The sequence below is a fragment of the Dreissena polymorpha genome, chromosome 3 (genome assembly GCF_020536995.1).
Source record: "Dreissena polymorpha isolate Duluth1 chromosome 3, UMN_Dpol_1.0, whole genome shotgun sequence".
Lineage (NCBI taxonomy): Eukaryota > Metazoa > Mollusca > Bivalvia > Myida > Dreissenidae > Dreissena > Dreissena polymorpha.
In genome coordinates, this window is record NC_068357.1 from 47317550 (window position 1) to 47342779 (window position 25230).

A 25230-nucleotide genomic window follows, 5' to 3' on the forward strand; every position below is an offset into this window, starting at 1 on the left:
TGAACTCTAAGTTGGAAAGCAATTTAGCCCTTATTCGGCTATATAAGGGTGGAGGGTCAACTTTGAAAACAACTATTTGGGTCAAATCATCTGAATTCATGCATTAATGCACTTATAATCTTCTCTTTTGCTAAGAAATGACCAAAAATCAGCTTTACCAGTCATATTTTGCACTTGCAGATGATATTTCATTTTTTACCTAAAGTTAGTTTAGGTTACAATATACCAAAAGATTTCCTTAACAAATTCAATGTAAATCAACAACTTCAATGAAAAATAAAGTCAAACTTTTGCGCGTAGACACCCCCATACCCATACCTTTTCTTAAAGAGCATGCCAAGCCGAATGGATTTAAACAATAAAAAAGATAGGTCATGCAGTATGTAAGAAAGAACTCGACCGCGAATCAACGGTCACTGTTTTAAAGGCCACCTTTTTAACCGGCTGATCTCCAGTTGATGAGGGTTTCCCGCCATCTGTCAAAATCTCATGTAGTCTCCAACCTATAAGCAAAACACTGAATTTGTAGTATACAACAATGTTTTCCCTACCACATGCACACAGAAATATTCAAAAATAAAGTCATGGCAAGTGCACATACAGAGAATTGGTCTTCAAATAAATGACGTTCCATTTTTAGAGGTATAGGCATTGAACACCAAAATGATTTAGTATATGTAACCTAAAGAGAAATATTTTCTGATTAAATGTGTTTTTCTTGCATATTATTATCTTCCTATTCATATTGCACCAATATATTAAGTTTGGCTGGATTATCTGTCCATTTGGCCATTTTATATCATATTTTCACACGCTGGTGTTTTTCCCGTCCGAAGAAGGCGATTTTAGGCCTGTTGGAGCTTAAATGTCCCTTTAAGATTTAAAGCTGTTAGTGTTCAATATCTGCAACAAAATACCAAAACAAACCAAATGGATAGGCACCTGGGGCTTATGCGGGGTGGGAAAAGAATGAATTTGTTAGATATTTTCACTCTAAAGCAATTTTGATAATGTCTTTTTAGTGTTTTTTTTTTTTAAATAACCCCAAAAATGTCAATTTCAAAGCAAAAAAAAATCCAATTTCATCCAAAACAATAAACAAATTAGTAAAAATGAAAGATCAAAGATACTTTGAAGTGTAGAAATCAATAAGCTTCCAATAACTTTTTGTTGCGCAACAATAAAAGTGTGAAATCTTGAAAGCGCCTTGTCGCTCGGAGCCCCTTTATTTACCAGCAGCCAATGATATATTTTAACACATAATGTCATGGGTGCCTTTAAACTGCAGCAGATGGCCAATATGCACTGCCAGCTCTCATTTAGAGGTTCAAGAGAATACAAAATTTTATATTTTGGGCAAGAAATAAGTACTTTTGACTATTTTTATGGTGGCAATCAGGTGAAAATGGAGGTTCATAACCGAGCGAAGAAAAAATGCTCATGTTGGGGGTTTAGACCGGAAGGAAAGGTTAAAATGAACAAGATACATATATTTAGGCAAGCATTATAAGCTTAGCAATGAGGTTCCATGTACTAGCAGGGCCAGAAAGGAGCTCAGATCAATGTAGGCTTCCTGAAGGGGTTTCTAGTACTTCTTCTGGACACACAGCTTCACGCAGAATTCTCAACACAACAAATATCATCGATCCATGTCACCTTTGTATGCAAAGACACGCGAATAAGGTCAATACTTCCCTTACATCACTGAATGAGAGAATCATGTACCAAATAAAAAACAAAACTGGTTGCTGAAAGTGCCAAATTTTGGCAAAAAGATCCCACTTAGGTAAATGATGAAGGGGACACTTGCTGCAACAATCCTATGTTTAAGTCCGACGCGACATCCTTTCAAGCCAGAACATTAACAGTAAGCGCTATTGTGAGAAAACAATACCAAACACAAGCTAATTGTAGGGTTACAAGTAGCAAATTAACTCAGCTGTACTGCATACATGCTCAGGAACAAGGATAAACCTGTTAAGTGCCAACTTCCGCTGCCAGCAAAGCACGAGCTTTACGTGTCGGGATGCGGAACTATAGATTCAAACTGAACGGGGAATTGCACAACGGCAAGGGTTTGAGTGACCACAAACCTGATTATGGCAGTATTTCACACCTTAAGCATCATTAATATGCTTATTTGCTTGTGTACATGATAATAATTTAGTATTATTACCTGTTTTGCCATCAATAACCCTTATGCAGTGGCCCTCGGCTTAGTCGCAGACATTCCTCTACCTGAAAAAGTCAAAATACCCAATTGAAATAGATATAAAATGAAAAAAACACATGCATTTATGTATTTTAAGTGTATTTATAAGAATAATATGTAGTGATAAAGCTTGTTATATTCATGATTGTACTAAATATGAAGGCTGGCTCAGCTAAGCATCTGCTGCACTGTCCAATCTGTAAAAATGTCCGCCATTCCATATCGGTGAAATGGGGCTCTGTTTGAATGTTAATGCTTTACGCACAAGCTATTGTTGCGTTACTGGATCACGGAGACCCAGGCGTTGAATTCTGACATCATGTAGTACATTAATGCTACACGGTCAACCAATATGCCTTTGAACTTAAGTTGGAAAGCAATTTAGCCCTTATTCGGCTATATAAGGGTGGAGGGTCAACTTGAAAAACAACTATTTTGGGTCAAATCATCTGAATTCATGCATTTAATGCACTTATAATCTTCTCTTTTGCTAAGAAATGACCAAAAATCAGCTTTACCAGTCATATTTTGCACTTGCAGATGATATTTCATTTTTACCTAAAGTTAGTTTAGGTTACAATATACCAAAAGATTTCCTTAACAAATTCAATGTAAAATCAACAACTTCAATGAAAAATAAAGTCAAACTTTTGCGCGTAGACACCCCCATACCCATACCTTTTCTTAAAGAGCATGCCAAGCCGAATGGATTTAAACAATAAAAAAGATAGGTCATGCAGTATGTAAGAAAGAACTCGACGCGAATCAACGGTCACTGTTTTAAGGCCACCTTTTTACCGGCTGATCTCCAGTTGATGAGGGTTTCCCGCCATCTGTCAAAATCTCATGTAGTCTCCAACCTATAAGCAAAACACTGAATTTGTAGTATACAACAATGTTTTCCCTACCACATGCACACAGAAATATTCAAAATAAAGTCATGGCAAGTGCACATACAGAGAATTGTGTCTTCAAATAAATGACGTTCCATTTTTTAGAGGGTATAGCATTGAACACCAAAATGATTTAGTATATTGTAACCTAAAGGAGAAATATTTCTGATTAAAATGTGTTTTTCTTGCATATTATTATCTTCCTATTCATATTGCACCAATATATTAAGTTTGGCTGGATTATCTGTCCATTTGGCCATTTTATATCATATTTTCACACGCTGGTGTTTTCCGTCCGAAGAAGGCGATTTTAGGCCTGTTGAAGCTTAAATGTCCCTTTAAGATTTAAAGCTGTTGTGTTCAATATCTGCAACAAAATACCAAAACAAACCAAATGGATAGGCACCTGGGGCTTATGCGGGGTGGGGAAAGAATGAATTTGTTAGATATTTTCACTCTAAGCAATTTTGATAATGTCTTTTTAGTGTTTTTTTTTTTAAATAACCCCAAAAATGTCAATTTCAAAGCAAAAAAAAATCCAATTTCATCCAAAACAATAAACAAATTAGTAAAAATGAAAGATCAAAGATACTTTGAAGTGTAGAAATCAATAAGCTTCCAATAACTTTTTGTTGCGCAACAATAAAAGTGTGAAATCTTGAAAGCGCCTTGTCGCTCGGAGCCCCTTTATTTACCAGCAGCCAATGATATATTTTAACACATAATGTCATGGGTGCCTTTAAACTGCAGCAGATGGCCAATATGCACTGCCAGCTCTCATTTAGAGGTTCAAGAGAATACAAAATTTTATATTTTGGGCAAGAAATAAGTACTTTTGACTATTTTTATGGTGGCAATCAGGTGAAAATGGAGGTTCATAACCGAGCGAAAGAAAAAATGCTCATGTTGGGGGTTTAGACCGGAAGGAAAGGTTAAAATGAACAAGATACATATATTTAGGCAAGCATTATAAGCTTAGCAATGAGGTTCCATGTACTAGCAGGGCCAGAAAGGAGCTCAGATCAATGTAGGCTTCCTGAAAGGGGTTTCTAGTACTTCTTCTGGACACACAGCTTCACGCAGAATTCTCAACACAACAAATATCATCGATCCATGTCACCTTTGTATGCAAAGACACGCGAATAAGGTCAATACTTCCCTTACATCACTGAATGAGAGAAGCATGTACCAAATAAAAAACAAAACTGGTTGCTGAAAGTGCCAAATTTTGGCAAAAAGATCCCTCTTAGGTAAATGATGAAGGGGACACTTGCTACAACAATCCTATGTTTAAGTCCGACGCGACATCCTTTCAAGCCAGAACATTAACAGTAAGCGCTATTGTGAGAAAACAATACCAAACACAAGCTAATTGTAGGGTTACAAGTAGCAAATTAACTCAGCTGTACTGCATACATGCTCAGGAACAAGGATAAACCTGTTAAGTGCCAACTTCCGCTGCCAGCAAAGCACGAGCTTTACGTGTCGGGACTGCGGAACTATAGATTCAAACTGAACGGGGAATTGCACAACGGCAAGGGTTTGAGTGACCACAAACCTGATTATGGCAGTATTTCACACCTTAAGCATCATTAATATGCTTATTTGCTTGTGTACATGATAATAATTTAGTATTATTACCTGTTTTGCCATCAATAACCCTTATGCAGTGGCCCTCGGCTTAGTCGCAGACATTCCTCTACCTGAAAAAGTCAAAATACCCAATTGAAATAGATATAAAATGAAAAAAACACATGCATTTATGTATTTTAAGTGTATTTATAGAATAATATGTAGTGATAAAGCTTGTTATATTCATGATTGTACTAAATATGAAGGCTGGCTCAGCTAAGCATCTGCTGCACTGTCCAATCTGTAAAAATGTCCGCCATTCCATATCGGTGAAATGGGGCTCTGTTTGAATGTTAATGCTTTACGCACAAGCTATTGTTGCGTTACTGGATCACGGAGACCCAGGCGTTGAATTCTGACATCATGTAGTACATTAATGCTACACGGTCAACCAATATGCCTTTGAACTTAAGTTGGAAAGCAATTTAGCCCTTATTCGGCTATATAAGGGTGGAGGGTCAACTTGAAAAACAACTATTTGGGTCAAATCATCTGAATTCATGCATTTAATGCACTTATAATCTTCTCTTTTGCTAAGAAATGACCAAAAATCAGCTTTACCAGTCATATTTTGCACTTGCAGATGATATTTCATTTTTACCTAAAGTTAGTTTAGGTTACAATATACCAAAAGATTTCCTTAACAAATTCAATGTAAAATCAACAACTTCAACGAAAAATAAAGTCAAACTTTTGCGCGTAGACACCCCCATACCCATACCTTTTCTTAAAGAGCATGCCAAGCCGAATGGATTTAAACAATAAAAAAGATAGGTCATGCAGTATGTAAGAAAGAACTCGACGCGAATCAACGGTCACTGTTTTAAGGCCACCTTTTTACCGGCTGATCTCCAGTTGATGAGGGTTTCCCGCCATCTGTCAAAATCTCATGTAGTCTCCAACCTATAAGCAAAACACTGAATTTGTAGTATACAACAATGTTTTCCCTACCACATGCACACAGAAATATTCAAAAATAAAGTCATGGCAAGTGCACATACAGAGAATTGTGTCTTCAAATAAATGACGTTCCATTTTTTAGAGGGTATAGCATTGAACACCAAAATGATTTAGTATATTGTAACCTAAAGGAGAAATATATTCTGATTAAAATGTGTTTTTCTTGCATATTATTATCTTCCTATTCATATTGCACCAATATATTAAGTTTGGCTGGATTATCTGTCCATTTGGCCATTTTATATCATATTTTCACACGCTGGTGTTTTCCGTCCGAAGAAGGCGATTTTAGGCCTGTTGAAGCTTAAATGTCCCTTTAAGATTTAAAGCTGTTGTGTTCAATATCTGCAACAAAATACCAAAACAAACCAAATGGATAGGCACCTGGGGCTTATGCGGGGTGGGGAAAGAATGAATTTGTTAGATATTTTCACTCTAAGCAATTTTGATAATGTCTTTTTAGTGTTTTTTTTTTTTAATAACCCCAAAAATGTCAATTTCAAAGCAAAAAAAATCCAATTTCATCCAAAACAATAAACAAATTAGTAAAAATGAAAGATCAAAGATACTTTGAAGTGTAGAAATCAATAAGCTTCCAATAACTTTTTGTTGCGCAACAATAAAAGTGTGAAATCTTGAAAGCGCCTTGTCGCTCGGAGCCCCTTTATTTACCAGCAGCCAATGATATATTTTAACACATAATGTCATGGGTGCCTTTAAACTGCAGCAGATGGCCAATATGCACTGCCAGCTCTCATTTAGAGGTTCAAGAGAATACAAAATTTTATATTTTGGGCAAGAAATAAGTACTTTTGACTATTTTTATGGTGGCAATCAGGTGAAAATGGAGGTTCATAACCGAGCGAAAGAAAAAATGCTCATGTTGGGGGTTTAGACCGGAAGGAAAGGTTAAAATGAACAAGATACATATATTTAGGCAAGCATTATAAGCTTAGCAATGAGGTTCCATGTACTAGCAGGGCCAGAAAGGAGCTCAGATCAATGTAGGCTTCCTGAAAGGGGTTTCTAGTACTTCTTCTGGACACACAGCTTCACGCAGAATTCTCAACACAACAAATATCATCGATCCATGTCACCTTTGTATGCAAAGACACGCGAATAAGGTCAATACTTCCCTTACATCACTGAATGAGAGAATCATGTACCAAATAAAAAACAAAACTGGTTGCTGAAAGTGCCAAATTTTGGCAAAAAGATCCCTCTTAGGTAAATGATGAAGGGGACACTTGCTACAACAATCCTATGTTTAAGTCCGACGCGACATCCTTTCAAGCCAGAACATTAACAGTAAGCGCTATTGTGAGAAAACAATACCAAACACAAGCTAATTGTAGGGTTACAAGTAGCAAATTAACTCAGCTGTACTGCATACATGCTCAGGAACAAGGATAAACCTGTTAAGTGCCAACTTCCGCTGCCAGCAAAGCACGAGCTTTACGTGTCGGGATGCGGAACTATAGATTCAAACTGAACGGGGAATTGCACAACGGCAAGGGTTTGAGTGACCACAAACCTGATTATGGCAGTATTTCACACCTTAAGCATCATTAATATGCTTATTTGCTTGTGTACATGATAATAATTTAGTATTATTACCTGTTTTGCCATCAATAACCCTTATGCAGTGGCCCTCGGCTTAGTCGCAGACATTCCTCTACCTGAAAAAGTCAAAATACCCAATTGAAATAGATATAAAATGAAAAAAACACATGCATTTATGTATTTTAAGTGTATTTATAGAATAATATGTAGTGATAAAGCTTGTTATATTCATGATTGTACTAAATATGAAGGCTGGCTCAGCTAAGCATCTGCTGCACTGTCCAATCTGTAAAAATGTCCGCCATTCCATATCGGTGAAATGGGGCTCTGTTTGAATGTTAATGCTTTACGCACAAGCTATTGTTGCGTTACTGGATCACGGAGACCCAGGCGTTGAATTCTGACATCATGTAGTACATTAATGCTACACGGTCAACCAATATGCCTTTGAACTTAAGTTGGAAAGCAATTTAGCCCTTATTCGGCTATATAAGGGTGGAGGGTCAACTTGAAAAACAACTATTTTGGGTCAAATCATCTGAATTCATGCATTTAATGCACTTATAATCTTCTCTTTTGCTAAGAAATGACCAAAAATCAGCTTTACCAGTCATATTTTGCACTTGCAGATGATATTTCATTTTTACCTAAAGTTAGTTTAGGTTACAATATACCAAAAGATTTCCTTAACAAATTCAATGTAAAATCAACAACTTCAACGAAAAATAAAGTCAAACTTTTGCGCGTAGACACCCCCATACCCATACCTTTTCTTAAAGAGCATGCCAAGCCGAATGGATTTAAACAATAAAAAAGATAGGTCATGCAGTATGTAAGAAAGAACTCGACGCGAATCAACGGTCACTGTTTTAAGGCCACCTTTTTACCGGCTGATCTCCAGTTGATGAGGGTTTCCCGCCATCTGTCAAAATCTCATGTAGTCTCCAACCTATAAGCAAAACACTGAATTTGTAGTATACAACAATGTTTTCCCTACCACATGCACACAGAAATATTCAAAAATAAAGTCATGGCAAGTGCACATACAGAGAATTGTGTCTTCAAATAAATGACGTTCCATTTTTTAGAGGGTATAGCATTGAACACCAAAATGATTTAGTATATTGTAACCTAAAGGAGAAATATTTTCTGATTAAAATGTGTTTTTCTTGCATATTATTATCTTCCTATTCATATTGCACCAATATATTAAGTTTGGCTGGATTATCTGTCCATTTGGCCATTTTATATCATATTTTCACACGCTGGTGTTTTCCGTCCGAAGAAGGCGATTTTAGGCCTGTTGGAGCTTAAATGTCCCTTTAAGATTTAAAGCTGTTGTGTTCAATATCTGCAACAAAATACCAAAACAAACCAAATGGATAGGCACCTGGGGCTTATGCGGGGTGGGAAAAGAATGAATTTGTTAGATATTTTCACTCTAAGCAATTTTGATAATGTCTTTTTAGTGTTTTTTTTTTTTAATAACCCCAAAAATGTCAATTTCAAAGCAAAAAAAAATCCAATTTCATCCAAAACAATAAACAAATTAGTAAAAATGAAAGATCAAAGATACTTTGAAGTGTAGAAATCAATAAGCTTCCAATAACTTTTTGTTGCGCAACAATAAAAGTGTGAAATCTTGAAAGCGCCTTGTCGCTCGGAGCCCCTTTATTTACCAGCAGCCAATGATATATTTTAACACATAATGTCATGGGTGCCTTTAAACTGCAGCAGATGGCCAATATGCACTGCCAGCTCTCATTTAGAGGTTCAAGAGAATACAAAATTTTATATTTTGGGCAAGAAATAAGTACTTTTGACTATTTTTATGGTGGCAATCAGGTGAAAATGGAGGTTCATAACCGAGCGAAAGAAAAAATGCTCATGTTGGGGGTTTAGACCGGAAGGAAAGGTTAAAATGAACAAGATACATATATTTAGGCAAGCATTATAAGCTTAGCAATGAGGTTCCATGTACTAGCAGGGCCAGAAAGGAGCTCAGATCAATGTAGGCTTCCTGAAAGGGGTTTCTAGTACTTCTTCTGGACACACAGCTTCACGCAGAATTCTCAACACAACAAATATCATCGATCCATGTCACCTTTGTATGCAAAGACACGCGAATAAGGTCAATACTTCCCTTACATCACTGAATGAGAGAATCATGTACCAAATAAAAAACAAAACTGGTTGCTGAAAGTGCCAAATTTTGGCAAAAAGATCCCACTTAGGTAAATGATGAAGGGGACACTTGCTGACAACAATCCTATGTTTAAGTCCGACGCGACATCCTTTCAAGCCAGAACATTAACAGTAAGCGCTATTGTGAGAAAACAATACCAAACACAAGCTAATTGTAGGGTTACAAGTAGCAAATTAACTCAGCTGTACTGCATACATGCTCAGGAACAAGGATAAACCTGTTAAGTGCCAACTTCCGCTGCCAGCAAAGCACGAGCTTTACGTGTCGGGATGCGGAACTATAGATTCAAACTGAACGGGGAATTGCACAACGGCAAGGGTTTGAGTGACCACAAACCTGATTATGGCAGTATTTCACACCTTAAGCATCATTAATATGCTTATTTGCTTGTGTACATGATAATAATTTAGTATTATTACCTGTTTTGCCATCAATAACCCTTATGCAGTGGCCCTCGGCTTAGTCGCAGACATTCCTCTACCTGAAAAAGTCAAAATACCCAATTGAAATAGATATAAAATGAAAAAAACACATGCATTTATGTATTTTAAGTGTATTTATAGAATAATATGTAGTGATAAAGCTTGTTATATTCATGATTGTACTAAATATGAAGGCTGGCTCAGCTAAGCATCTGCTGCACTGTCCAATCTGTAAAAATGTCCGCCATTCCATATCGGTGAAATGGGGCTCTGTTTGAATGTTAATGCTTTACGCACAAGCTATTGTTGCGTTACTGGATCACGGAGACCCAGGCGTTGAATTCTGACATCATGTAGTACATTAATGCTACACGGTCAACCAATATGCCTTTGAACTTAAGTTGGAAAGCAATTTAGCCCTTATTCGGCTATATAAGGGTGGAGGGTCAACTTGAAAAACAACTATTTTGGGTCAAATCATCTGAATTCATGCATTTAATGCACTTATAATCTTCTCTTTTGCTAAGAAATGACCAAAAATCAGCTTTACCAGTCATATTTTGCACTTGCAGATGATATTTCATTTTTACCTAAAGTTAGTTTAGGTTACAATATACCAAAAGATTTCCTTAACAAATTCAATGTAAAATCAACAACTTCAATGAAAAATAAAGTCAAACTTTTGCGCGTAGACACCCCCATACGCATACCTTTTCTTAAAGAGCATGCCAAGCCGAATGGATTTAAACAATAAAAAAGATAGGTCATGCAGTATGTAAGAAAGAACTCGACGCGAATCAACGGTCACTGTTTTAAGGCCACCTTTTTACCGGCTGATCTCCAGTTGATGAGGGTTTCCCGCCATCTGTCAAAATCTCATGTAGTCTCCAACCTATAAGCAAAACACTGAATTTGTAGTATACAACAATGTTTTCCCTACCACATGCACACAGAAATATTCAAAAATAAAGTCATGGCAAGTGCACATACAGAGAATTGTGTCTTCAAATAAATGACGTTCCATTTTTTAGAGGGTATAGCATTGAACACCAAAATGATTTAGTATATTGTAACCTAAAGGAGAAATATTTTCTGATTAAAATGTGTTTTTCTTGCATATTATTATCTTCCTATTCATATTGCACCAATATATTAAGTTTGGCTGGATTATCTGTCCATTTGGCCATTTTATATCATATTTTCACACGCTGGTGTTTTCCGTCCGAAGAAGGCGATTTTAGGCCTGTTGGAGCTTAAATGTCCCTTTAAGATTTAAAGCTGTTATGTTCAATATCTGCAACAAAATACCAAAACAAACCAAATGGATAGGCACCTGGGGCTTATGCGGGGTGGGAAAGAATGAATTTGTTAGATATTTTCACTCTAAGCAATTTTGATAATGTCTTTTTAGTGTTTTTTTTTTTTTAATAACCCCAAAAATGTCAATTTCAAAGCAAAAAAAAATCCAATTTCATCCAAAACAATAAACAAATTAGTAAAAATGAAAGATCAAAGATACTTTGAAGTGTAGAAATCAATAAGCTTCCAATAACTTTTTGTTGCGCAACAATAAAAGTGTGAAATCTTGAAAGCGCCTTGTCGCTCGGAGCCCCTTTATTTACCAGCAGCCAATGATATATTTTAACACATAATGTCATGGGTGCCTTTAAACTGCAGCAGATGGCCAATATGCACTGCCAGCTCTCATTTAGAGGTTCAAGAGAATACAAAATTTTATATTTTGGGCAAGAAATAAGTACTTTTGACTATTTTTATGGTGGCAATCAGGTGAAAATGGAGGTTCATAACCGAGCGAAAGAAAAAATGCTCATGTTGGGGGTTTAGACCGGAAGGAAAGGTTAAAATGAACAAGATACATATATTTAGGCAAGCATTATAAGCTTAGCAATGAGGTTCCATGTACTAGCAGGGCCAGAAAGGAGCTCAGATCAATGTAGGCTTCCTGAAAGGGGTTTCTAGTACTTCTTCTGGACACACAGCTTCACGCAGAATTCTCAACACAACAAATATCATCGATCCATGTCACCTTTGTATGCAAAGACACGCGAATAAGGTCAATACTTCCCTTACATCACTGAATGAGAGAATCATGTACCAAATAAAAAACAAAACTGGTTGCTGAAAGTGCCAAATTTTGGCAAAAAGATCCCACTTAGGTAAATGATGAAGGGGACACTTGCTGCAACAATCCTATGTTTAAGTCCGACGCGACATCCTTTCAAGCCAGAACATTAACAGTAAGCGCTATTGTGAGAAAACAATACCAAACACAAGCTAATTGTAGGGTTACAAGTAGCAAATTAACTCAGCTGTACTGCATACATGCTCAGGAACAAGGATAAACCTGTTAAGTGCCAACTTCCGCTGCCAGCAAAGCACGAGCTTTACGTGTCGGGATGCGGAACTATAGATTCAAACTGAACGGGGAATTGCACAACGGCAAGGGTTTGAGTGACCACAAACCTGATTATGGCAGTATTTCACACCTTAAGCATCATTAATATGCTTATTTGCTTGTGTACATGATAATAATTTAGTATTATTACCTGTTTTGCCATCAATAATCCCTTATGCAGTGGCCCTCGGCTTAGTCGCAGACATTCCTCTACCTGAAAAAGTCAAAATACCCAATTGAAATAGATATAAAATGAAAAAAACACATGCATTTATGTATTTTAAGTGTATTTATAGAATAATATGTAGTGATAAAGCTTGTTATATTCATGATTGTACTAAATATGAAGGCTGGCTCAGCTAAGCATCTGCTGCACTGTCCAATCTGTAAAAATGTCCGCCATTCCATATCGGTGAAATGGGGCTCTGTTTGAATGTTAATGCTTTACGCACAAGCTATTGTTGCGTTACTGGATCACGGAGACCCAGGCGTTGAATTCTGACATCATGTAGTACATTAATGCTACACGGTCAACCAATATGCCTTTGAACTTAAGTTGGAAAGCAATTTAGCCCTTATTCGGCTATATAAGGGTGGAGGGTCAACTTGAAAAACAACTATTTTGGGTCAAATCATCTGAATTCATGCATTTAATGCACTTATAATCTTCTCTTTTGCTAAGAAATGACCAAAAATCAGCTTTACCAGTCATATTTTGCACTTGCAGATGATATTTCATTTTTACCTAAAGTTAGTTTAGGTTACAATATACCAAAAGATTTCCTTAACAAATTCAATGTAAAATCAACAACTTCAACTGAAAAATAAAGTCAAACTTTTGCGCGTAGACACCCCCATACGCATACCTTTTCTTAAAGAGCATGCCAAGCCGAATGGATTTAAACAATAAAAAAGATAGGTCATGCAGTATGTAAGAAAGAACTCGACGCGAATCAACGGTCACTGTTTTAAGGCCACCTTTTTACCGGCTGATCTCCAGTTGATGAGGGTTTCCCGCCATCTGTCAAAATCTCATGTAGTCTCCAACCTATAAGCAAAACACTGAATTTGTAGTATACAACAATGTTTTCCCTACCACATGCACACAGAAATATTCAAAAATAAAGTCATGGCAAGTGCACATACAGAGAATTGTGTCTTCAAATAAATGACGTTCCATTTTTTAGAGGGTATAGCATTGAACACCAAAATGATTTAGTATATTGTAACCTAAAGGAGAAATATTTTCTGATTAAAATGTGTTTTTCTTGCATATTATTATCTTCCTATTCATATTGCACCAATATATTAAGTTTGGCTGGATTATCTGTCCATTTGGCCATTTTATATCATATTTTCACACGCTGGTGTTTTCCGTCCGAAGAAGGCGATTTTAGGCCTGTTGGAGCTTAAATGTCCCTTTAAGATTTAAAGCTGTTATGTTCAATATCTGCAACAAAATACCAAAACAAACCAAATGGATAGGCACCTGGGGCTTATGCGGGGTGGGAAAGAATGAATTTGTTAGATATTTTCACTCTAAGCAATTTTGATAATGTCTTTTTAGTGTTTTTTTTTTTTTAATAACCCCAAAAATGTCAATTTCAAAGCAAAAAAAAATCCAATTTCATCCAAAACAATAAACAAATTAGTAAAAATGAAAGATCAAAGATACTTTGAAGTGTAGAAATCAATAAGCTTCCAATAACTTTTTGTTGCGCAACAATAAAAGTGTGAAATCTTGAAAGCGCCTTGTCGCTCGGAGCCCCTTTATTTACCAGCAGCCAATGATATATTTTAACACATAATGTCATGGGTGCCTTTAAACTGCAGCAGATGGCCAATATGCACTGCCAGCTCTCATTTAGAGGTTCAAGAGAATACAAAATTTTATATTTTGGGCAAGAAATAAGTACTTTTGACTATTTTTATGGTGGCAATCAGGTGAAAATGGAGGTTCATAACCGAGCGAAAGAAAAAATGCTCATGTTGGGGGTTTAGACCGGAAGGAAAGGTTAAAATGAACAAGATACATATATTTAGGCAAGCATTATAAGCTTAGCAATGAGGTTCCATGTACTAGCAGGGCCAGAAAGGAGCTCAGATCAATGTAGGCTTCCTGAAAGGGGTTTCTAGTACTTCTTCTGGACACACAGCTTCACGCAGAATTCTCAACACAACAAATATCATCGATCCATGTCACCTTTGTATGCAAAGACACGCGAATAAGGTCAATACTTCCCTTACATCACTGAATGAGAGAATCATGTACCAAATAAAAAACAAAACTGGTTGCTGAAAGTGCCAAATTTTGGCAAAAAGATCCCACTTAGGTAAATGATGAAGGGGACACTTGCTGCAACAATCCTATGTTTAAGTCCGACGCGACATCCTTTCAAGCCAGAACATTAACAGTAAGCGCTATTGTGAGAAAACAATACCAAACACAAGCTAATTGTAGGGTTACAAGTAGCAAATTAACTCAGCTGTACTGCATACATGCTCAGGAACAAGGATAAACCTGTTAAGTGCCAACTTCCGCTGCCAGCAAAGCACGAGCTTTACGTGTCGGGATGCGGAACTATAGATTCAAACTGAACGGGGAATTGCACAACGGCAAGGGTTTGAGTGACCACAAACCTGATTATGGCAGTATTTCACACCTTAAGCATCATTAATATGCTTATTTGCTTGTGTACATGATAATAATTTAGTATTATTACCTGTTTTGCCATCAATAACCCTTATGCAGTGGCCCTCGGCTTAGTCGCAGACATTCCTCTACCTGAAAAAGTCAAAATACCCAATTGAAATAGATATAAAATGAAAAAAACACATGCATTTATGTATTTTAAGTGTATTTATAGAATAATATGTAGTGATAAAGCTTGTTATATTCATGATTGTACTAAATATGAAGGCTGGCTCAGCTAAGCATCTGCTGCACTGTCCAATCTGTAAAAATGTCCGCCATTCCATATCGGTGAAATGGGGCTCTGTTTGAATGTTAATGCTTTACGCACAAGCTATTGTTGCGTTACTGGATCACGGAGACCCAGGCGTTGAATTCTGACATCATGTAGTACATTAATGCTACACGGTCAACCAATATGCCTTTGAACTTAAGTTGGAAAGCAATTTAGCCCTTATTCGGCTATATAAGGGTGGAGGGTCAACTTGAAAAACAACTATTTTGGGTCAAATCATCTGAATTCATGCATTTAATGCACTTATAATCTTCTCTTTTGCTAAGAAATGACCAAAAATCAGCTTTACCAGTCATATTTTGCACTTGCAGATGATATTTCATTTTTACCTAAAGTTAGTTTAGGTTACAATATACCAAAAGATTTCCTTAACAAATTCAATGTAAAATCAACAACTTCAACTGAAAAATAAAGTCAAACTTTTGCGCGTAGACACCCCCATACGCATACCTTTTCTTAAAGAGCATGCCAAGCCGAATGGATTTAAACAATAAAAAAGATAGGTCATGCAGTATGTAAGAAAGAACTCGACGCGAATCAACGGTCACTGTTTTAAGGCCACCTTTTTACCGGCTGATCTCCAGTTGATGAGGGTTTCCCGCCATCTGTCAAAATCTCATGTAGTCTCCAACCTATAAGCAAAACACTGAATTTGTAGTATACAACAATGTTTTCCCTACCACATGCACACAGAAATATTCAAAAATAAAGTCATGGCAAGTGCACATACAGAGAATTGTGTCTTCAAATAAATGACGTTCCATTTTTTAGAGGGTATAGCATTGAACACCAAAATGATTTAGTATATTGTAACCTAAAGGAGAAATATTTTCTGATTAAAATGTGTTTTTCTTGCATATTATTATCTTCCTATTCATATTGCACCAATATATTAAGTTTGGCTGGATTATCTGTCCATTTGGCCATTTTATATCATATTTTCACACGCTGGTGTTTTCCGTCCGAAGAAGGCGATTTTAGGCCTGTTGGAGCTTAAATGTCCCTTTAAGATTTAAAGCTGTTGTGTTCAATATCTGCAACAAAATACCAAAACAAACCAAATGGATAGGCACCTGGGGCTTATGCGGGGTGGGAAAGAATGAATTTGTTAGATATTTTCACTCTAAGCAATTTTGATAATGTCTTTTTAGTGTTTTTTTTTTTTAATAACCCCAAAAATGTCAATTTCAAAGCAAAAAAAAATCCAATTTCATCCAAAACAATAAACAAATTAGTAAAAATGAAAGATCAAAGATACTTTGAAGTGTAGAAATCAATAAGCTTCCAATAACTTTTTGTTGCGCAACAATAAAAGTGTGAAATCTTGAAAGCGCCTTGTCGCTCGGAGCCCCTTTATTTACCAGCAGCCAATGATATATTTTAACACATAATGTCATGGGTGCCTTTAAACTGCAGCAGATGGCCAATATGCACTGCCAGCTCTCATTTAGAGGTTCAAGAGAATACAAAATTTTATATTTTGGGCAAGAAATAAGTACTTTTGACTATTTTTATGGTGGCAATCAGGTGAAAATGGAGGTTCATAACCGAGCGAAAGAAAAAATGCTCATGTTGGGGGTTTAGACCGGAAGGAAAGGTTAAAATGAACAAGATACATATATTTAGGCAAGCATTATAAGCTTAGCAATGAGGTTCCATGTACTAGCAGGGCCAGAAAGGAGCTCAGATCAATGTAGGCTTCCTGAAAGGGGTTTCTAGTACTTCTTCTGGACACACAGCTTCACGCAGAATTCTCAACACAACAAATATCATCGATCCATGTCACCTTTGTATGCAAAGACACGCGAATAAGGTCAATACTTCCCTTACATCACTGAATGAGAGAATCATGTACCAAATAAAAAACAAAACTGGTTGCTGAAAGTGCCAAATTTTGGCAAAAAGATCCCACTTAGGTAAATGATGAAGGGGACACTTGCTACAACAATCCTATGTTTAAGTCCGACGCGACATCCTTTCAAGCCAGAACATTAACAGTAAGCGCTATTGTGAGAAAACAATACCAAACACAAGCTAATTGTAGGGTTACAAGTAGCAAATTAACTCAGCTGTACTGCATACATGCTCAGGAACAAGGATAAACCTGTTAAGTGCCAACTTCCGCTGCCAGCAAAGCACGAGCTTTACGTGTCGGGATGCGGAACTATAGATTCAAACTGAACGGGGAATTGCACAACGGCAAGGGTTTGAGTGACCACAAACCTGATTATGGCAGTATTTCACACCTTAAGCATCATTAATATGCTTATTTGCTTGTGTACATGATAATAATTTAGTATTATTACCTGTTTTGCCATCAATAACCCTTATGCAGTGGCCCTCGGCTTAGTCGCAGACATTCCTCTACCTGAAAAAGTCAAAATACCCAATTGAAATAGATATAAAATGAAAAAAACACATGCATTTATGTATTTTAAGTGTATTTATAGAATAATATGTAGTGATAAAGCTTGTTATATTCATGATTGTACTAAATATGAAGGCTGGCTCAGCTAAGCATCTGCTGCACTGTCCAATCTGTAAAAATGTCCGCCATTCCATATCGGTGAAATGGGGCTCTGTTTGAATGTTAATGCTTTACGCACAAGCTATTGTTGCGTTACTGGATCACGGAGACCCAGGCGTTGAATTCTGACATCATGTAGTACATTAATGCTACACGGTCAACCAATATGCCTTTGAACTTAAGTTGGAAAGCAATTTAGCCCTTATTCGGCTATATAAGGGTGGAGGGTCAACTTGAAAAACAACTATTTTGGGTCAAATCATCTGAATTCATGCATTTAATGCACTTATAATCTTCTCTTTTGCTAAGAAATGACCAAAAATCAGCTTTACCAGTCATATTTTGCACTTGCAGATGATATTTCATTTTTACCTAAAGTTAGTTTAGGTTACAATATACCAAAAGATTTCCTTAACAAATTCAATGTAAAATCAACAACTTCAACTGAAAAATAAAGTCAAACTTTTGCGCGTAGACACCCCCATACCCATACCTTTTCTTAAAGAGCATGCCAAGCCGAATGGATTTAAACAATAAAAAAGATAGGTCATGCAGTATGTAAGAAAGAACTCGACGCGAATCAACGGTCACTGTTTTAAGGCCACCTTTTTACCGGCTGATCTCCAGTTGATGAGGGTTTCCCGCCATCTGTCAAAATCTCATGTAGTCTCCAACCTATAAGCAAAACACTGAATTTGTAGTATACAACAATGTTTTCCCTACCACATGCACACAGAAATATTCAAAAATAAAGTCATGGCAAGTGCACATACAGAGAATTGTGTCTTCAAATAAATGACGTTCCATTTTTTAGAGGGTATAGCATTGAACACCAAAATGATTTAGTATATTGTAACCTAAAGGAGAAATATTTTCTGATTAAAATGTGTTTTTCTTGCATATTATTATCTTCCTATTCATATTGCACCAATATATTAAGTTTGGCTGGATTATCTGTCCATTTGGCCATTTTATATCATATTTTCACACGCTGGTGTTTTCCGTCCGAAGAAGGCGATTTTAGGCCTGTTGGAGCTTAAATGTCCCTTTAAGATTTAAAGCTGTTGTGTTCAATATCTGCAACAAAATACCAAAACAAACCAAATGGATAGGCACCTGGGGCTTATGCGGGGTGGGAAAGAATGAATTTGTTAGATATTTTCACTCTAAGCAATTTTGATAATGTCTTTTTAGTGTTTTTTTTTTTTAAATAACCCCAAAAATGTCAATTTCAAAGCAAAAAAAAATCCAATTTCATCCAAAACAATAAACAAATTAGTAAAAATGAAAGATCAAAGATACTTTGAAGTGTAGAAATCAATAAGCTTCCAATAACTTTTTGTTGCGCAACAATAAAAGTGTGAAATCTTGAAAGCGCCTTGTCGCTCGGAGCCCCTTTATTTACCAGCAGCCAATGATATATTTTAACACATAATGTCATGGGTGCCTTTAAACTGCAGCAGATGGCCAATATGCACTGCCAGCTCTCATTTAGAGGTTCAAGAGAATACAAAATTTTATATTTTGGGCAAGAAATAAGTACTTTTGACTATTTTTATGGTGGCAATCAGGTGAAAATGGAGGTTCATAACCGAGCGAAAGAAAAAATGCTCATGTTGGGGGTTTAGACCGGAAGGAAAGGTTAAAATGAACAAGATACATATATTTAGGCAAGCATTATAAGCTTAGCAATGAGGTTCCATGTACTAGCAGGGCCAGAAAGGAGCTCAGATCAATGTAGGCTTCCTGAAAGGGGTTTCTAGTACTTCTTCTGGACACACAGCTTCACGCAGAATTCTCAACACAACAAATATCATCGATCCATGTCACCTTTGTATGCAAAGACACGCGAATAAGGTCAATACTTCCCTTACATCACTGAATGAGAGAATCATGTACCAAATAAAAAACAAAACTGGTTGCTGAAAGTGCCAAATTTTGGCAAAAAGATCCCTCTTAGGTAAATGATGAAGGGGACACTTGCTACAACAATCCTATGTTTAAGTCCGACGCGACATCCTTTCAAGCCAGAACATTAACAGTAAGCGCTATTGTGAGAAAACAATACCAAACACAAGCTAATTGTAGGGTTACAAGTAGCAAATTAACTCAGCTGTACTGCATACATGCTCAGGAACAAGGATAAACCTGTTAAGTGCCAACTTCCGCTGCCAGCAAAGCACGAGCTTTACGTGTCGGGATGCGGAACTATAGATTCAAACTGAACGGGGAATTGCACAACGGCAAGGGTTTGAGTGACCACAAACCTGATTATGGCAGTATTTCACACCTTAAGCATCATTAATATGCTTATTTGCTTGTGTACATGATAATAATTTAGTATTATTACCTGTTTTGCCATCAATAACCCTTATGCAGTGGCCCTCGGCTTAGTCGCAGACATTCCTCTACCTGAAAAAGTCAAAATACCCAATTGAAATAGATATAAAATGAAAAAAACACATGCATTTATGTATTTTAAGTGTATTTATAGAATAATATGTAGTGATAAAGCTTGTTATATTCATGATTGTACTAAATATGAAGGCTGGCTCAGCTAAGCATCTGCTGCACTGTCCAATCTGTAAAAATGTCCGCCATTCCATATCGGTGAAATGGGGCTCTGTTTGAATGTTAATGCTTTACGCACAAGCTATTGTTGCGTTACTGGATCACGGAGACCCAGGCGTTGAATTCTGACATCATGTAGTACATTAATGCTACACGGTCAACCAATATGCCTTTGAACTTAAGTTGGAAAGCAATTTAGCCCTTATTCGGCTATATAAGGGTGGAGGGTCAACTTGAAAAACAACTATTTTGGGTCAAATCATCTGAATTCATGCATTTAATGCACTTATAATCTTCTCTTTTGCTAAGAAATGACCAAAAATCAGCTTTACCAGTCATATTTTGCACTTGCAGATGATATTTCATTTTTACCTAAAGTTAGTTTAGGTTACAATATACCAAAAGATTTCCTTAACAAATTCAATGTAAAATCAACAACTTCAACGAAAAATAAAGTCAAACTTTTGCGCGTAGACACCCCCATACCCATACCTTTTCTTAAAGAGCATGCCAAGCCGAATGGATTTAAACAATAAAAAAGATAGGTCATGCAGTATGTAAGAAAGAACTCGACGCGAATCAACGGTCACTGTTTTAAGGCCACCTTTTTACCGGCTGATCTCCAGTTGATGAGGGTTTCCCGCCATCTGTCAAAATCTCATGTAGTCTCCAACCTATAAGCAAAACACTGAATTTGTAGTATACAACAATGTTTTCCCTACCACATGCACACAGAAATATTCAAAAATAAAGTCATGGCAAGTGCACATACAGAGAATTGTGTCTTCAAATAAATGACGTTCCATTTTTTAGAGGGTATAGCATTGAACACCAAAATGATTTAGTATATTGTAACCTAAAGGAGAAATATTTTCTGATTAAAATGTGTTTTTCTTGCATATTATTATCTTCCTATTCATATTGCACCAATATATTAAGTTTGGCTGGATTATCTGTCCATTTGGCCATTTTATATCATATTTTCACACGCTGGTGTTTTCCGTCCGAAGAAGGCGATTTTAGGCCTGTTGGAGCTTAAATGTCCCTTTAAGATTTAAAGCTGTTGTGTTCAATATCTGCAACAAAATACCAAAACAAACCAAATGGATAGGCACCTGGGGCTTATGCGGGGTGGGAAAGAATGAATTTGTTAGATATTTTCACTCTAAGCAATTTTGATAATGTCTTTTTAGTGTTTTTTTTTTTAAATAACCCCAAAAATGTCAATTTCAAAGCAAAAAAAAATCCAATTTCATCCAAAACAATAAACAAATTAGTAAAAATGAAAGATCAAAGATACTTTGAAGTGTAGAAATCAATAAGCTTCCAATAACTTTTTGTTGCGCAACAATAAAAGTGTGAAATCTTGAAAGCGCCTTGTCGCTCGGAGCCCCTTTATTTACCAGCAGCCAATGATATATTTTAACACATAATGTCATGGGTGCCTTTAAACTGCAGCAGATGGCCAATATGCACTGCCAGCTCTCATTTAGAGGTTCAAGAGAATACAAAATTTTATATTTTGGGCAAGAAATAAGTACTTTTGACTATTTTTATGGTGGCAATCAGGTGAAAATGGAGGTTCATAACCGAGCGAAAGAAAAAATGCTCATGTTGGGGGTTTAGACCGGAAGGAAAGGTTAAAATGAACAAGATACATATATTTAGGCAAGCATTATAAGCTTAGCAATGAGGTTCCATGTACTAGCAGGGCCAGAAAGGAGCTCAGATCAATGTAGGCTTCCTGAAAGGGGTTTCTAGTACTTCTTCTGGACACACAGCTTCACGCAGAATTCTCAACACAACAAATATCATCGATCCATGTCACCTTTGTATGCAAAGACACGCGAATAAGGTCAATACTTCCCTTACATCACTGAATGAGAGAATCATGTACCAAATAAAAAACAAAACTGGTTGCTGAAAGTGCCAAATTTTGGCAAAAAGATCCCTCTTAGGTAAATGATGAAGGGGACACTTGCTGCAACAATCCTATGTTTAAGTCCGACGCGACATCCTTTCAAGCCAGAACATTAACAGTAAGCGCTATTGTGAGAAAACAATACCAAACACAAGCTAATTGTAGGGTTACAAGTAGCAAATTAACTCAGCTGTACTGCATACATGCTCAGGAACAAGGATAAACCTGTTAAGTGCCAACTTCCGCTGCCAGCAAAGCACGAGCTTTACGTGTCGGGATGCGGAACTATAGATTCAAACTGAACGGGGAATTGCACAACGGCAAGGGTTTGAGTGACCACAAACCTGATTATGGCAGTATTTCACACCTTAAGCATCATTAATATGCTTATTTGCTTGTGTACATGATAATAATTTAGTATTATTACCTGTTTTGCCATCAATAACCCTTATGCAGTGGCCCTCGGCTTAGTCGCAGACATTCCTCTACCTGAAAAAGTCAAAATACCCAATTGAAATAGATATAAAATGAAAAAAACACATGCATTTATGTATTTTAAGTGTATTTATAAGAATAATATGTAGTGATAAAGCTTGTTATATTCATGATTGTACTAAATATGAAGGCTGGCTCAGCTAAGCATCTGCTGCACTGTCCAATCTGTAAAAATGTCCGCCATTCCATATCGGTGAAATGGGGCTCTGTTTGAATGTTAATGCTTTACGCACAAGCTATTGTTGCGTTACTGGATCACGGAGACCCAGGCGTTGAATTCTGACATCATGTAGTACATTAATGCTACACGGTCAACCAATATGCCTTTGAACTTAAGTTGGAAAGCAATTTAGCCCTTATTCGGCTATATAAGGGTGGAGGGTCAACTTGAAAAACAACTATTTTGGGTCAAATCATCTGAATTCATGCATTTAATGCACTTATAATCTTCTCTTTTGCTAAGAAATGACCAAAAATCAGCTTTACCAGTCATATTTTGCACTTGCAGATGATATTTCATTTTTACCTAAAGTTAGTTTAGGTTACAATATACCAAAAGATTTCCTTAACAAATTCAATGTAAAATCAACAACTTCAACGAAAAATAAAGTCAAACTTTTGCGCGTAGACACCCCCATACCCATACCTTTTCTTAAAGAGCATGCCAAGCCGAATGGATTTAAACAATAAAAAAGATAGGTCATGCAGTATGTAAGAAAGAACTCGACGCGAATCAACGGTCACTGTTTTAAGGCCACCTTTTTACCGGCTGATCTCCAGTTGATGAGGGTTTCCCGCCATCTGTCAAAATCTCATGTAGTCTCCAACCTATAAGCAAAACACTGAATTTGTAGTATACAACAATGTTTTCCCTACCACATGCACACAGAAATATTCAAAAATAAAGTCATGGCAAGTGCACATACAGAGAATTGTGTCTTCAAATAAATGACGTTCCATTTTTTAGAGGGTATAGCATTGAACACCAAAATGATTTAGTATATTGTAACCTAAAGGAGAAATATTTTCTGATTAAAATGTGTTTTTCTTGCATATTATTATCTTCCTATTCATATTGCACCAATATATTAAGTTTGGCTGGATTATCTGTCCATTTGGCCATTTTATATCATATTTTCACACGCTGGTGTTTTCCGTCCGAAGAAGGCGATTTTAGGCCTGTTGGAGCTTAAATGTCCCTTTAAGATTTAAAGCTGTTGTGTTCAATATCTGCAACAAAATACCAAAACAAACCAAATGGATAGGCACCTGGGGCTTATGCGGGGTGGGAAAAGAATGAATTTGTTAGATATTTTCACTCTAAGCAATTTTGATAATGTCTTTTTAGTGTTTTTTTTTTTTAATAACCCCAAAAATGTCAATTTCAAAGCAAAAAAAAATCCAATTTCATCCAAAACAATAAACAAATTAGTAAAAATGAAAGATCAAAGATACTTTGAAGTGTAGAAATCAATAAGCTTCCAATAACTTTTTGTTGCGCAACAATAAAAGTGTGAAATCTTGAAAGCGCCTTGTCGCTCGGAGCCCCTTTATTTACCAGCAGCCAATGATATATTTTAACACATAATGTCATGGGTGCCTTTAAACTGCAGCAGATGGCCAATATGCACTGCCAGCTCTCATTTAGAGGTTCAAGAGAATACAAAATTTTATATTTTGGGCAAGAAATAAGTACTTTTGACTATTTTTATGGTGGCAATCAGGTGAAAATGGAGGTTCATAACCGAGCGAAAGAAAAAATGCTCATGTTGGGGGTTTAGACCGGAAGGAAAGGTTAAAATGAACAAGATACATATATTTAGGCAAGCATTATAAGCTTAGCAATGAGGTTCCATGTACTAGCAGGGCCAGAAAGGAGCTCAGATCAATGTAGGCTTCCTGAAAGGGGTTTCTAGTACTTCTTCTGGACACACAGCTTCACGCAGAATTCTCAACACAACAAATATCATCGATCCATGTCACCTTTGTATGCAAAGACACGCGAATAAGGTCAATACTTCCCTTACATCACTGAATGAGAGAATCATGTACCAAATAAAAAACAAAACTGGTTGCTGAAAGTGCCAAATTTTGGCAAAAAGATCCCTCTTAGGTAAATGATGAAGGGGACACTTGCTACAACAATCCTATGTTTAAGTCCGACGCGACATCCTTTCAAGCCAGAACATTAACAGTAAGCGCTATTGTGAGAAAACAATACCAAACACAAGCTAATTGTAGGGTTACAAGTAGCAAATTAACTCAGCTGTACTGCATACATGCTCAGGAACAAGGATAAACCTGTTAAGTGCCAACTTCCGCTGCCAGCAAAGCACGAGCTTTACGTGTCGGGATGCGGAACTATAGATTCAAACTGAACGGGGAATTGCACAACGGCAAGGGTTTGAGTGACCACAAACCTGAT

At 36.7% G+C, this 25230-nt stretch overlaps 2 long non-coding RNA genes across 4 annotated transcripts in view; one reads left to right on the forward strand and one right to left on the reverse strand.

The window, feature by feature from the left end:
• Positions 1-437: 437 nt before the first annotated feature.
• Positions 438-25230, reverse strand: part of LOC127874017 (uncharacterized) — a 46883-nt gene continuing 22090 nt past the window's right edge. Inside the window, exons 7-16 of one of the 2 annotated variants that reach the window (XR_008046531.1) lie at positions 15028-15089; positions 10719-10780; positions 9886-9947; positions 8148-8209; positions 7315-7376; positions 5579-5640; positions 4747-4808; positions 3011-3072; positions 2177-2238; positions 438-503 (exon numbers count right to left, since the gene is read on the reverse strand). This is a non-coding gene — a long non-coding RNA (uncharacterized LOC127874017). Of the gene's footprint in view, positions 504-2176; positions 2239-3010; positions 3073-4746; positions 4809-5578; positions 5641-7314; positions 7377-8147; positions 8210-9885; positions 9948-10718; positions 10781-12455; positions 12477-15027; positions 15090-25230 lie in introns of those variants that run through there. The other variant, XR_008046532.1, reaches the window with a different exon arrangement.
• Positions 7470-23601, forward strand: LOC127874018 (uncharacterized). 2 transcript variants are annotated; one of them, XR_008046533.1, is made up of 2 exons: positions 7470-9494; positions 22348-23601. It is a non-coding gene; the product is annotated as an uncharacterized LOC127874018 (long non-coding RNA). The 2 variants fall into 2 exon arrangements; XR_008046534.1 differs by lacking the exon at positions 7470-9494 and adding an exon at positions 16455-17207.